Source organism: Chiloscyllium punctatum, chromosome 30 (assembly GCF_047496795.1).
Source record: "Chiloscyllium punctatum isolate Juve2018m chromosome 30, sChiPun1.3, whole genome shotgun sequence".
Taxonomy (NCBI): Eukaryota; Metazoa; Chordata; class Chondrichthyes; order Orectolobiformes; family Hemiscylliidae; genus Chiloscyllium; species Chiloscyllium punctatum.
In genome coordinates, this window is record NC_092768.1 from 50,129,310 (window position 1) to 50,142,554 (window position 13,245).

At 45.5% G+C, this 13,245-nt stretch overlaps 1 long non-coding RNA gene across 1 annotated transcript; it reads right to left on the reverse strand.

Annotated features, from left to right (window-relative positions):
* Positions 1-822: 822 nt before the first annotated feature.
* LOC140455505 (uncharacterized) lies at positions 823-12,422 on the reverse strand. Its single transcript, XR_011952891.1, has 3 exons — positions 12,311-12,422; positions 11,210-11,374; positions 823-1,167 (listed from the first exon to the last, which is right to left on the reverse strand). It is a non-coding gene; the product is annotated as an uncharacterized lncRNA (long non-coding RNA).
* Between the last annotated feature and the right edge of the window lie 823 nt (positions 12,423-13,245).

Sequence of the window (13,245 nt, forward strand, 5' to 3'; positions counted from 1 at the left end):
GAGACCGGCCTCAGGCGAGTGCCAGGTAGACCCTTGGTCGCAGCGGAGGAGGCAGACCTGTTGGGGAGGGTCCCCAATGCGAGTCCCGGGCAGCAGCGATGGAGGTGGGCCTCAGGTCGCAGCAGTGGTGGAGATTGTGGGGAGGGCCCCAAGGCAAGTCCCAGTCAGCCCCAAAATGGAGTCCCGGGCAGCAGCGATGGAGGTGGGCCTCAGGTTGCAGCAGTGGTGGAGATTGTGGGGAGGGGCCCAAGGCAAGTCCCAGGCAGCGGTGGTGGAGGTGGGCCTCAGGTCGCAGCAGTGGTGGAGGTTGTGGGAAGGGGCCTCAGGTGAGCCCCAGGCAGCGGTGGTGGAGGCAGGCCCGGCCGGGGTCCCAGAGACCAGCAGTGGGAGTGGGCCCCAGGTCAGCAGCAACACTCCCTTGACCTGGGCGAGGCCCAGGCTGCAGCTCCAAAAGTAGGCCCAGTACTCCAAGCTCTCATCTCCTTCCACCTCCTCCTGTCGTCGTCTTCTTTCTTCCTCTCTCTCAATGTGGGGCAGCTGGTTCAGGGATAGTCCCCTTCCCCTCTGACACTTTTGAGGAGGAGAGTCCTTGCACACGTGCACGCACACGCACTGATCCAACGCTTGACAGGGAAAACACCCAAGTGGTCCAGTGACAAGCAGTGCCCTTCACCTCAAAGGGCAATGCTGTGTGATCAATCTCCTGTATTTTTTTTTCTTCTTTTTTTTATATTTTCCTTACCCCCATACTACCACCTAACTGCGGTAGTGCTTATTTTTTCCTCAGCACCCATAGTGTGTGTGTGTGTGTGTAGGTGTGAGACAAAGTGCACGAATCTTTATTCAATTTCTACCACCAGGAAGATAGGAAAACACCCGAGTGGCCAGTGACAAGCAGTGCCCTTCACCTCAAAGGGCAATGCTATGTGATCAATCTCCTGTACATCTGTCAGCCGGGGTTCCTGGATTGGCTCAGGCTAATAATGCCGATCAGGTATCGCATGCTCAGCAAGATCCACTTGGGCCAACTGCATTCCAATCACTACAGTAGTATTGATGTTAGCGCTGTTTTAGAGTTCGCTGCCAGATTAAGATCTTTGTAAAATCAAAATTGTTCTTGAGGATGGATTAAGTGACCGAGCTTCAGTTCAGAGCTGCACAACACTTCTGAGAGAAGTAAAAACAAACAATAATTTGAACCAGCACAGAAGCCATGCCTGGGAAAAAGACTTTCTCTATTTATCTTATCCATACCCCTCATGATTTTTCAATCTTTATAAGGTCACCCCTTTGCCTCCAACGCTCCAGGGAAAACAGAGCTGAAAGTGTGTTTCTGGAAAAGCGCAGCAGGTCAGGCAGCATCCAAGGAGCAGGAGAGTCGATGTTTCGGGCCTGAGCCCTTCTTCAGGAATGAGGAAAGTGTGTCCAGCAGGCTAAGATAAAAGGTATGGAGGAGGGACTTGGGGGAGGGGTGTTGGAAATGTGATAGTGGAAGGAGGTCAAGGTGAGGGTGATAGGCCGGAGTTGGGGTGGGGGCAGAGAGGTCAGGAAGAAGATTGCAGGTTAGGAAGGCGGTGCTGAGTTCGAGGGATTTGACTGAGACAAGGTGGGGGGAGGGGAAATGAGGAAACTAGAGAAATCTGAGTTCATCCCTTGTGGTTGGAGGGTTCCTAGGCGGAAGATGAGGCGCTCTTCCTCCAGCCGTCGTGTTGCTATGGTCTGGCAATGGAGGAGTCCAAGGACCTGCATGTCCTTGGTGGAGTGGGAGGGGGAGTTGAAGTGTTGAGCCACAGGGTGGTTGGGTTGGTTGCTCCCTGTAAAAACGCCATCCCATACTCCTAATTCCTTCGTCTCCGCCGCACCTGCTCCCAGGAGGACCAGTTCCAATACCGTACCACCCAGATAGTCTCCTCCTTCAAAGACCGTAATTTCCCCCCCAGACGTGATCGACGATGCCCTCCACCACATCTCCTCCACTTCCCGCTCCTCTGCCCTTGAGCCCCGCCCCTCCAATTGCCACCAGGACAGAACCCCACTGGTCCTCACCTACCACCCCATCAACCTCCATATACATCGTATCATCCTTCGTCATTTCCGCCACCTCCAAACAGACCCCACCACCAGAGATATATTTCCATCCCCTCCCCTGTCAGCGTTCCAAAAAGACCACTCCCTCCGTGACTCCCTCGTCAGGTCTACACCGCCCACCAACCCAACCTCCACTCCCAGCACCTTCCCCTGCAACCACAAGAAATGCAAAACTTGCGCCCACACCTTCCCCCCCAACCACCCCCCCCCCCCCCCCCCCCCCCCCCCCCCCCCCCCCCGCCTTATTCCCTCCAAGGCCCTAAAGGATCCTTCCATATCCACCACAAATTCACCTGCACCTCCACACACATCACTTACTGCATCCGCTGCAGCCTCCTCTATATTGGGGAGAGACAGGCCGCCTACTTGTGGAACGTTTCAGGGAACACCTCTGGGACACCCAGATCAACCAACCCAACCACCCTGTGGCTCAACCCTTCAACTCCCCCAAGGACATGCAGGTCCTTGGACGACTCCATCGCCAGACCATAGCTACACGACGGCTGGAGGAAGAGCGCCTCATCTTCCGCCTAGGAACCCTCCGACCACAAGGGATGAACTTAGATTTCTCTAGTTTCCTCATTTCCCCTCCCCCCACCTTGTCTCAGTCCCAACCCTCAAACTCAGCACCACCTTCCTAACCTGCAATCTTCTTCCTGACCTCTCCACCCCCAACCCCACTCAGGCCTATCACCCTCACCTTAACCTCCTTCCACCTATTGCATTTCCAATGCCCCTCCCCCAAGTCCCTCCTCCCTACCTTTTATCTTAGCCTGCTGGACACACTTTCCTCATTCCTGAAGAAGGGCTCAGGCCTGAAACATCGACTCTCCTGCTCCTTGGGTGCTGCCTGACCTGCTGCGCTTTTCCAGCAATGCACTTTCAGCTCTGATCTCCAGCATCTGCAGTCCTCACTTTCTCCAGGGAAAACAGCCCCAGCCTATTCAGCTTCTCCCTACAGCTCAAATCCTCCAATCCTGGCAACATCTCTGTAAATCTTTTCTGAACCTTTTCAAGTTACATATCATCCTTCCTACAGAAAGGAGACCAGAATTGCATGCAATATTCCAAAAGTGACCTAACCAACTTCCTGTACAACCGCAACATCACCCTCCCAAATCCTATATGCAATACTCTGACCAATAAAGGAAAGCATACCAAATGCCGCCTTCACTATCCTATCTATCTGTGATTTTACTTTCATGGAACTACGAACCTGCACTCCAAGATCTCTTTGTTCAGCAACACTCCTTAAAACTTTACCATTAAGTGTATAGGTCCTGCTAAGATTTGCTTCTCCAAGATGCATCACCTTACATTTATCTAAATTCAACTTCACCTGTCACTCCTTAGCTCGTTGGCCCATCTGATCAAGATCCTGTTGTACTCTGACTGTCCACTACACCTCAAATTTTGGTGTAATCTGCAAACTTACTAACTATACCTCCTATGTTCACATCCAAATCATTTATATAAATGAAGAAAAGTAGTGGACCCAGCACCGGTCCTTGTGGCGATCCACTGGTCACAGGCCTCCCGTCTGAAAAGCAACCCTCCACCAATACCACCAGTATTTTCACTTCGAGCCAGTTCTGCATGCAAATGGGTAGTTCTCCCTTTATCCCATGATATCTAAACTTGTTAACCAGTCTCCCATGGGGAACCTTGTCAAACGTCTTACTGAAGTCTACATGGATTACGCACACCGCTCTGCCCTCACCGATCCTCTTTGTTACTTCTTGAAATGAAACTCAATCAAGTTTGTCAGACATGATTTCCCATGCACATAGCAATGCTGACTGTCCCTAATCAGTCGTTGCCTTTCCAAACACACACAAATCCTGTCCCTCAGGATTCCCCCTAACAAAATGCCCACCATCAGGCTGACCGGTCTATAGTTCCCTGGCATTTCTCTTCCACCTTTCTTAAATATTGGTACTACGTTAGCCAGCTTCCAGTCTTCCAGCACCTCACCCGTGACTATCAATGATGTAAATATCTCAACAAGAGGCCCATCAAACATTTCCCAGGATTTGAACTATCGGGAGAGGCTGAATAGGCTGGGGCTGTTTTCCCTGGAGTGTCAGAGGCTGAGGGTTGAAAAATCATGTGGGGTATGGATATGACAAATTGAAAAAATATTTTCCTTGGGTTGGGGGAGTCCAGAACTAGACAGCATATATTTAGAATGACAGTGGAAATATATAAATTCAACCTAAGGGGCAATGCTTTGTTGTACAGGGTTTTGCATGTATGGAATGAGCTGCCAGAGGGAGTAAAGGAGGCTGGTACAATTGTAGCATTTAAAAGGTATCTTGATGGGTGTATGAATAGAAGGGTTTAGAGAGGTATGGGCCAAGTGCTGGCAAATGGGACAAGATTAGGTTTGAATATCTGGTCAGCATGGACGAGTAGGACAGATGGGTCTGATTCCATGTTGTACATCTCTATGACTCTAAGAAACTCCTACCTTGATTTTACCTTCCAAAATTCAACACCTCACATTTTCCTGTACTAAACTCAATTTGCCATTTCTTGGCCTAATTCCCCAGATGATCAATGACCTGCTGTAATTTCTGATAACCTTCCTCACTGTCCTCAATACCATGTATTTTATTGTCATGTGCAAACGTACTCATCAAGCTTTGAACATTGTCATCCTAATCATTGATATAGATGACAAACCAAAATTGGCCCAGCACACCCCTTTGATGCACACCACAAGTCACAATGTTCCAGTATAACAAGTATCTTCCACTTTAACCATCAACCTTTGCTTTCAACCATCAAGGCAATTTTATATCCAATTTGCAAGCTCCCCCTGGATTCCATGCGATCAAATCTTTCCGAGCAGCCTAACATGTTGGATTTTATCAAAGGCCTTACTGAAATCCATGTACCACCCCTCACATGTCAACCTTCCTGATCACTTGACCAAAGAACTCAAGAATTTATGAGGCATGATCTCCCAGGCACAAAGTCATGCTGACTGCTTCTAATCAAACTCTGTCTTTCCAAATGCATGTATGTCTTATCTCTCTCAATCTTCTCAAGTAACTTACCTAACACAATGCTAGGTTTACTGTTCTATAGTTCCCAGGTTTTATTTGCAGCCCTTCTTGCATAAAGACCTCACCCGTGGATAACAATCACCCCTCACCTCCATCCTAAGCCCCAAAGTATCCTTCCATATACGTCAGAAATTTACCCGTACTTCTACAAATGTCATCTGCTGTATCTGTTGCACCGGATGTAGTCTCCTCTAAATTGGGGAGACAGGACACCAACATTCAGATCCTTTCAGAGAACATCTCTGGGAACTCGCACCAACCAGCCCCATCTCCCTATGGCTAAATACTTAACTCCCCCTTGCACTCCATCACGCTCATCCTGGGCCACCTCCATTGTGAAACCCTAACCACATGACACCCTCATCTTCCATCTTGAGACACTGCAACTACACTGGATTAATGTGGATTTCACCAGTTTCCGCATTCCCCCCACCTTATCCCAGCCCAAGCCTCCAACTTGGCCCTTTCCTCTTGACCTGACCATCGTCCTTCCCATCCATCTGCTCCGCCCTCTGCTTCAACATATTGCCTTTTCCCCCACCTTCATCTACCTATCTCATTCTCCGTTGCCTTTCCCCCAGCCCCACCCCTCTGCCATTAATCTGTCAACCCTCTGTCCCACAAGCATTATTCCTGATAAAGGGTTTTTGCCTGAAACGTCAATTCTCCTGCTCCTCGGATGCTACCTGACCTGCTGTGCTTTTCCAGCACCATTTTCTCGCCGGAGACAAACAGTGTCTTGATAGCCTTGGCTCCTCCCAGTGCTTATGAGCATCAATAAATCAACAGCATAACAGGAGGTGGCAAAGTCAGAGAGAAGGAGAGAATGCTGAAGAATGCAACAGGTAGAATTTGAAAAGTTATCTGCAAAGTTGACACAAGTAAGATGTGCAGTATCTTGCTCCATGATACAGTAATTGCATTTGCATTGAAGAACTTGAGAATGAACTGAAAATGTGTTGCTGGACAAGCGCAGCAGGTCAGGCAGCATCCAAGGAGCAGGAGAATCAACATTTCATTCCTGAAGAAGGGCTTATGCCCGAAACGTCGATTCTCCTGCTCCTTGGATGCTGCCTGACCTGCTGCGCTTTTCCAGCAACACATTTTTCAGCTCTGATCTCCAGCATCTGCAGTCCTCACTTTCTCCTAGAACTTGAGAATGACCAAGTACATTTCAATTAAGATTGAGAGATATAACGGTGTCAAGTTTTGCTGTGGAGCCACTTAAATAATATGCACTTCCTCTTTTGTTTTCAAATCATTACGTTTAAGGGTGAAGAGGAAGTTGATTGGACACCTTTAAGAGATGTGTCAACGTAGTGGCATATATCAGAATTTCATAGTATCTTGAAGACATTTTTCCTATCAAGTGAATTCCTCTGTGTCTGGAAGCATGTGTCTGTTCTAGTTAAGCATCTGTTTGTTTTGTAGTTGATGTCCAGAGTACAACCAGGGGGAAAGTCTACTGAAAAAAATCCAGGGTCAAATGTCCCCTTGTTTAAGAAAAAAGACATGCTAACACTTCCACAAAATACTTTCAGCATGTGCTTTGGCTGTGAGAAGATAGATGTCTGATCATTCCCACGTAACTGCTGTTCGACAAAATTAAAAACTTAATTTGCCAAGGCATCAAATGCAGAACAAACCAATTTGATCAAGCAAGCTACTGCTGGATGTGTCCTGTTGAACCGTTGACAAATTTAGAAAATCAATGATCACTTATACTTGGCACCACTGGGTCAAGAGACTGCAGCTGTCAGAATTAAATTCAAAGCACAATGTAAGTTTATGCATTTATTTTTGGTTCAGTCGTGTGTGGTTATTGCATTCCTTTCTATTGTCAGTATAATTATTTTCTTGCAAATAAACAAAACAGCGCAGTCCTGACAGCAACAAGGAAAGCGATCTGAAATGATTTGAAGTGGGTCATACTTTTACCCCTAGGAGAAAGTGAGGACTGCAGATGCTGGAGATCAGATTTGAAAAGTGCAGCAATGGAAAAGCATGGCTAATTAGGCAGCATCCAAGGAGCAGGAGAATCAATATTTCGGGCATAAGCCTTCATCAGGAATCCTTTTACCCCTGACATTTTGTCTCTGACGAGCCCTTTCCTGTTAAAAGGAGAATAGACTCAAAACCCATTGACTATTCCAAATACTCAGTGGTTAATGTTCACTAGCTTCAAAGAAAACTGCCAATTTATCACATGTACCTCATAAATGTGTAAACTGACAAATCTCATTGCATTTTTTACCTGAAATCTAAATCCGCTCCCAGTGCACATCGGCCAGAGGAATCAGTCTTACAGTGTCATTGTGTTATCATGTTATCGCATCACTCACGCCCATTTCCTTTTTGAACCCAAGTTGCAGCATGCAACATCTGCACTGTGAATTATGGTATTGGCATTAAATGGTTGGGGTTTTGGGATTTGGAATCCCCCCACAATTCCAGTGTAATGCTATCTGAGATAGAGTCATAGAATAATACAGCATGGAAATAGGCCCTTTGGTCCAAACTGATTAATACTGCCCACTTAGCTAATTCCAGTTGACCACATCTGGTCCATATCCCTCTACATTCTTTCTATTCATGCAGCTCTCCAGACTTTTAAAAAAAAATGTTGCTATTGTACCAGCCTCACCCATTTTGATCAGCTGCCCATTCCATATGCGCACACTCTCTCTGTGAAGAAGCTGCCCCTTAGGTCTTTCTTAAATTTTTCTACTTTCACTTAAAACCTATGTCCTCGAGCTTTCAATTCCCCATCCCTGGGAAAAAAGACTATCTGCATTCATACTAGCAATGCCCGTCATGATTTTCTACACCTCAGTAAGGTTATCCCTCATTGTCCTCCATTCCAGGGAATAAAGTCCTATCTTGGCCTACCTCTTCATATAACTCAGGCCTACTGGGTGCCTGGCAACATCCTCATAAATCTTCTTGGTACTCTTTCCAGTTTAACTAACTTTCTTTACTAGGGTGATCAAGATTGTACACAGTACTCCAAATACGGCCTCACCAATGACATATACAGCTGTAAAATAATGTCCTAAAACCTCTAGTTAATGCCTCAGTTGAAGAAGGCCAGCATCCTAAAGCCGCCTTCACCACCCTGTCTACCAGCTATGCCACTTTCAAAGAAACATGTACTTATACATCAAGGTCCCTCTGTTCCATAACACTCCTCAGGACCTTACCATTTACTATATAAGTCCTACCTTGGTTTGACTTTCCAAAGTGCAACACCTCACACTTCACTGCATTGAATTCCATTTGCCAATCCTCCACCACTTCCCCATCTGACCAAGATCCCTGTGTAATTTTTGCTAACATACCTCATTATCAATGACACCTGGTAATTTTGTATCATCCACAAACTTACTAATCATGCCTTGTTCATTCACGTCCAGATGTAAATAACAAATAACAATGTCGCTTCACTGACCCATGGCACATCACTAGTCACAGTATCCAGTCCAAGAACAAACTTTAACCATCAACCTTTGTTTCCCACCATCAAAGCAATTTTGAATCCAATTAGCTAGCTATCTCTGGATCCAATGTGACCTAACTTTCATGACTAGGAGAAAGTGAGGACTGCAGATGCTGAAGGTCAGAGTTGAGAGGTGGTGCGGGAAAAGCACAGCAGGTCAGGCAGCATCCGCGAAACAGGAGAATTGACGTTTCAGGCATAAGCCGTCCTGATGAAGGGCTTATGCCCAAAACGTCAATTCACTTGCTCCTCGGATGCTGCCTAACCTTGATGTCTAGCCTGCTGTGTGGGACCTTGTCAAAAGTCCATTTAGACAACATCCATTGCCCTATTCTCATCTATCCTCTGGGTTACCTCTTTTAAAAACTCCATCGATCCCCCAAAGTTGCCACCCAATTTGATAAGAGTTGTTAAAAAGGCGCATGTTGTGTTGGTGTTCATGAGCAAGGGATTGATTTTAAGAGCCATAGGGTTATGTTGCAGCTCGAAAATGCACTGGTTAGACTACACTTGGAATGTTGTGTTTAATTCTGGTTGTGTCATTATAAGAAGGACGTTGAAGCTTTAGAGAAGGTGCAGAACAGACTTGCCAAAATGTTGCCTGGACTAGAAGGCAGGTCTTCTGAAGAAAGGTGAAAGTGAGGACTGCAGATGCTGGAGATTAGAGTGGTGCTGGAAATGCACAGCAGGTCAGGCAGTATCCGAGAAACAGGAAAATCGACATTTCGGGCAGGAGCCTAATGCGAATGGCTCCTGCCCGAAACATCGATTTTCCTGCTCAGATGATGCCTGACCTACTGTACATTTCCAGCACCACTCTAATCTTGACTCTTATGTAGAAAAGTTGAGGGAACTAGGGTGTTCTTGACTGGAGAAAAGAAGGATATGAGAGGTGATTTGATAGAGGTGTACAGGATGATGAAGGGCATAGATATATTGGATAGCCAGACCCTTTTTCCCAGTACAGACATGAATATCACCAGGGGGCATAATTTTAAGGTGATGGAGAAAGGTTTAAGGAAGATGTCACAGGTAGGTTCTTTACACAGAGCGTGGTGGGTGCACGAAATGCACAGCCAGCAGTGGTAGTAGAGTCAGATATATTAGAGACATTTATGTGACTCTTGGACAGGCACATGGATGATAGTTAAATGAAGGGTATGTAGGTTAAATTGATCTCAGAGTAGGATAAGAAGTTGACACAACATCGAGGGCCGCAGGACTTATACTGTGTTGTACTGTTCTACACTCTTGTGTTCCAAAAAGTTTACTGAAGCTTGGGAAACTGACTGGAGAAATGTGGCATCATTATTCAAGAAGGGAGCAAGGAATCAACCAGCAAACTACAGGCCAGTCAGCCTAACATTAGTGGTGGAAACCTTTGGAAGCAATTCTAAGGGACAGAATTAATCTTCCTTTAGAGAGGCAGGGATTAATCATGAACACTCAACATGGTTTTGTTAAGGGGTCAGCAAGTCTGAACAAATTGATGTAATTTTTCAAAGTTGTGACCAGTGTGTAATTGAAGGTAATGCTTTGGACTTCAGTAAGGCTATTGATAAGGTCTGAGATGGGAGACTGATAGCAAAAGGTCCAGCGGTTCCAAGGAAACTTGGAAAATATGATGCAAATTGGCTGAGTGGTGGGAAGCTGAGAATGATGGTTGAGGCATGTTTATCTGACTGGATTTCTGTGTTCAGGGTATAATACAAGATTCAGTTTTAGGAACCTTGTTGTTTGTGGTTTCTGTAAATGGTTTAGGCTTGAATGTTGATCAGTAAGTTTTGCAGACCATACAAAAATTAGTGGGGTGGTAAATTGTAAGTAGGATAAATAGCCTGGGATGACAGGAGGATATAGATGGACAACTCAGATGGTCTGTTCATTGGGAAATGGGATACAGCCCAGGTAAATGTGAGGCGATGCACTTCATAGGCAAACATGCACAGGGAATACATGTTGAATGGAAGGACCGTGGGAAGCACAGAGGATCACAGAGATCTAGATGTGATTGTACAGTGGCCTTTTAAGGTATCAGACCAGGGAGAGAAAGTGGTTAAAAAGACATATGACGTACCTTCCCCTGTTAGCCGAGCCAAGAGTTTAAAGGCAGGGAAGTGAGCCAGAACTCTTAAAAAAACAGAGGTTTGGCCACAGCTGCAGTATTGTATGCCACTCTAGAATGCATAATATACGAAGGAAAGTGACAGCACTGAGAAGAGAATGAAGAATTTCTATCTGAATATTGCGCTGAAGAGTTTTAGCTATGGAGAGAGATTGGACAGACTGGGGTGTTTGAGAATTTTTTTTCACCTGGAGCACGGTGGCAATCTGGAACTCACTGCGTGTAAAAGGTGGTAGAGGCAAAAATATGTTAATATTTAAGAAGTATAAATATGCACTTGTGATGGGACAGCATACAAAGCATTGGGCGATGCAAAGGAAAATGATATCAGAATAGATAGGTGGTGGATATTGATTCGCACAAGCTTGGGCCTTGGGTTTTTTTGTGCGTCGACCTCTATGACCATACTGTTAAATTCTGATTACTCACCACTCCACATCCAGTCTCAATGGTGTCTCTTTCAGGAGAGCTGACATGCTTAATGTTGTTAACCCCCAGTGACCACCGACTCTTCATCGATATCACTTCTCTGTCACCATGGCATTCCCTTTGCCTTTTGCTCTGGGACACCGTAACCATTTATTCTTACAGAATCTGAAAAAAAATACAATAGTTCTCCACGAGCTCTGTAAGTACCCTCCACAAGTCCATGACGTAAAATCCACAATTGTCCTGCCATGCTCTGTACTTGGAGACCAAACCAGCCAGGGATTCAACTTCAAGCCCATAGCTTGAACCCCTCAACTTGCTGCTGAAATTACTGACAAAGGCAAAAGGAGTGGACTGAAACTGTTTTCCCTGGAGTGTTGGAGGCTATGGGGTGACCCTGTATAGGTTTATAAAATCATGAAGGGCATGGATTGGACAAATAGACAAGGTATTTTCTCTGTGGTAGAGTCCAGAACTAGAGGGCATAGGTTTAGGGTGAGAGGAGAAAAGATTGAAAAAGACCTAAAAGGCAACGTTTTCACATGTGTGGTGAATGTATGGAATAAGCAGCCAGAGGAAGCATAGGCTGGCACATTTACAAAATTTAAAAGATATCTGGATGGGTATATGAACAGGAAGGGTTTAGAGGGATAATGGACCAAGTGCTGGCAAATGGGATTGATTAATTTAGGATATCTGGTCCGCATAGACAAGATGGACTAAAGGATCTGTTTATGTCCTGTACATCTCTATACTCTATGATAGATTGACCGTACCACCTCATCAACAGATTGTTGTTATTTTATTGAGCCACTAACATGGGGGATGTCATTTATCTGGTGGGACAACAATTGACGTTGGACACTGACTATGTCTCTACAAAAGCCGCGTTCACAACTTCCACAGCAGTGACCACTACAGCGGGTTTCACACAAAATAATCCACCATTTCAACTCCTTCCTCACAAAAATGTTTCTGAAATTAGTGCTATAATATTTTACGCTGAGACGAAGTCAAAACGACATTTATCAGGTCTACTGCAATATCTTGTAAAAACCTAACAATTCCAGAACTATTTCGGACATTGCAGTGAAAACTCACATTTAGTGAAAAAAAATGTTGGAGAGATTTTCTCTGGAAGAGCCTTCCTATTCTGGAAGTTGTTTAAAATCTCCGCGGGGACTCGATTCATCCAAACTCTTCACAGTCCCGCTCCGAACTACATTACCCCTAATGCATTTGGGCTCCACGCCTGCGCACTGAAACGTTTACGTACGGCATTGGTGTTATCGCTTTAGGTGCCTGACGGGAGCTGTAGTTCTGACCCGCTCAACCTGACCTTAAATTGGAGGAGCATTCCTATATATGTCGGCCCCTAGTGGCGGAAATCAGGATCTCTTCACGCTTCCCCTTCTTTCAAAGGCCGCCTTCCCTTCCTCCCTCAAACTCACCATTCCTTCACCACCTCTCGGTCCAGAGAACAGGAATCACCCGGTCTCGACTAGACACGGCTGATAACCCGAGTGTCGCCTTGAAAACATTCTATTGCAGATGGTCTGTAAAACGGCCAGTGTCCAAAAATCTTTATTTGCAGAAAATCACAGAGGTCTCATAAGCCCCAGAACAAAGGGATTAGTCAAATCATCCTCCTTTTTCATAAAAAGAAAAATAAATTGCATACATATAATTTACCAGTTATAGATTCTAGATTCTAGCAAGAAAATTATTACATTTGAACAAAGTCTGTTGTATTCCATTAGTTTCGATTTCTTCTGTTTCTCCAACAGGATTGCACCCATTGTCTTTTCAGCAGGCAGGTGTGTTTATGTTGTGCCTCTGAGTTGTTGTTGTTGTCTGCTCATTTGGTGTCTGCTGGCTCAAGGTGACATTGAATTCACTTCAAGATTTTGTTGCTGTGGGGAGTGCCATTCCTGTGATCATTGTTGCCGCCAATCTGAAATATTAACTGTCTTCAAGGTCTGACATACATTCAGTTCCTCACACAGCTGGTTACATAAGATTTGCCTCATGAACTA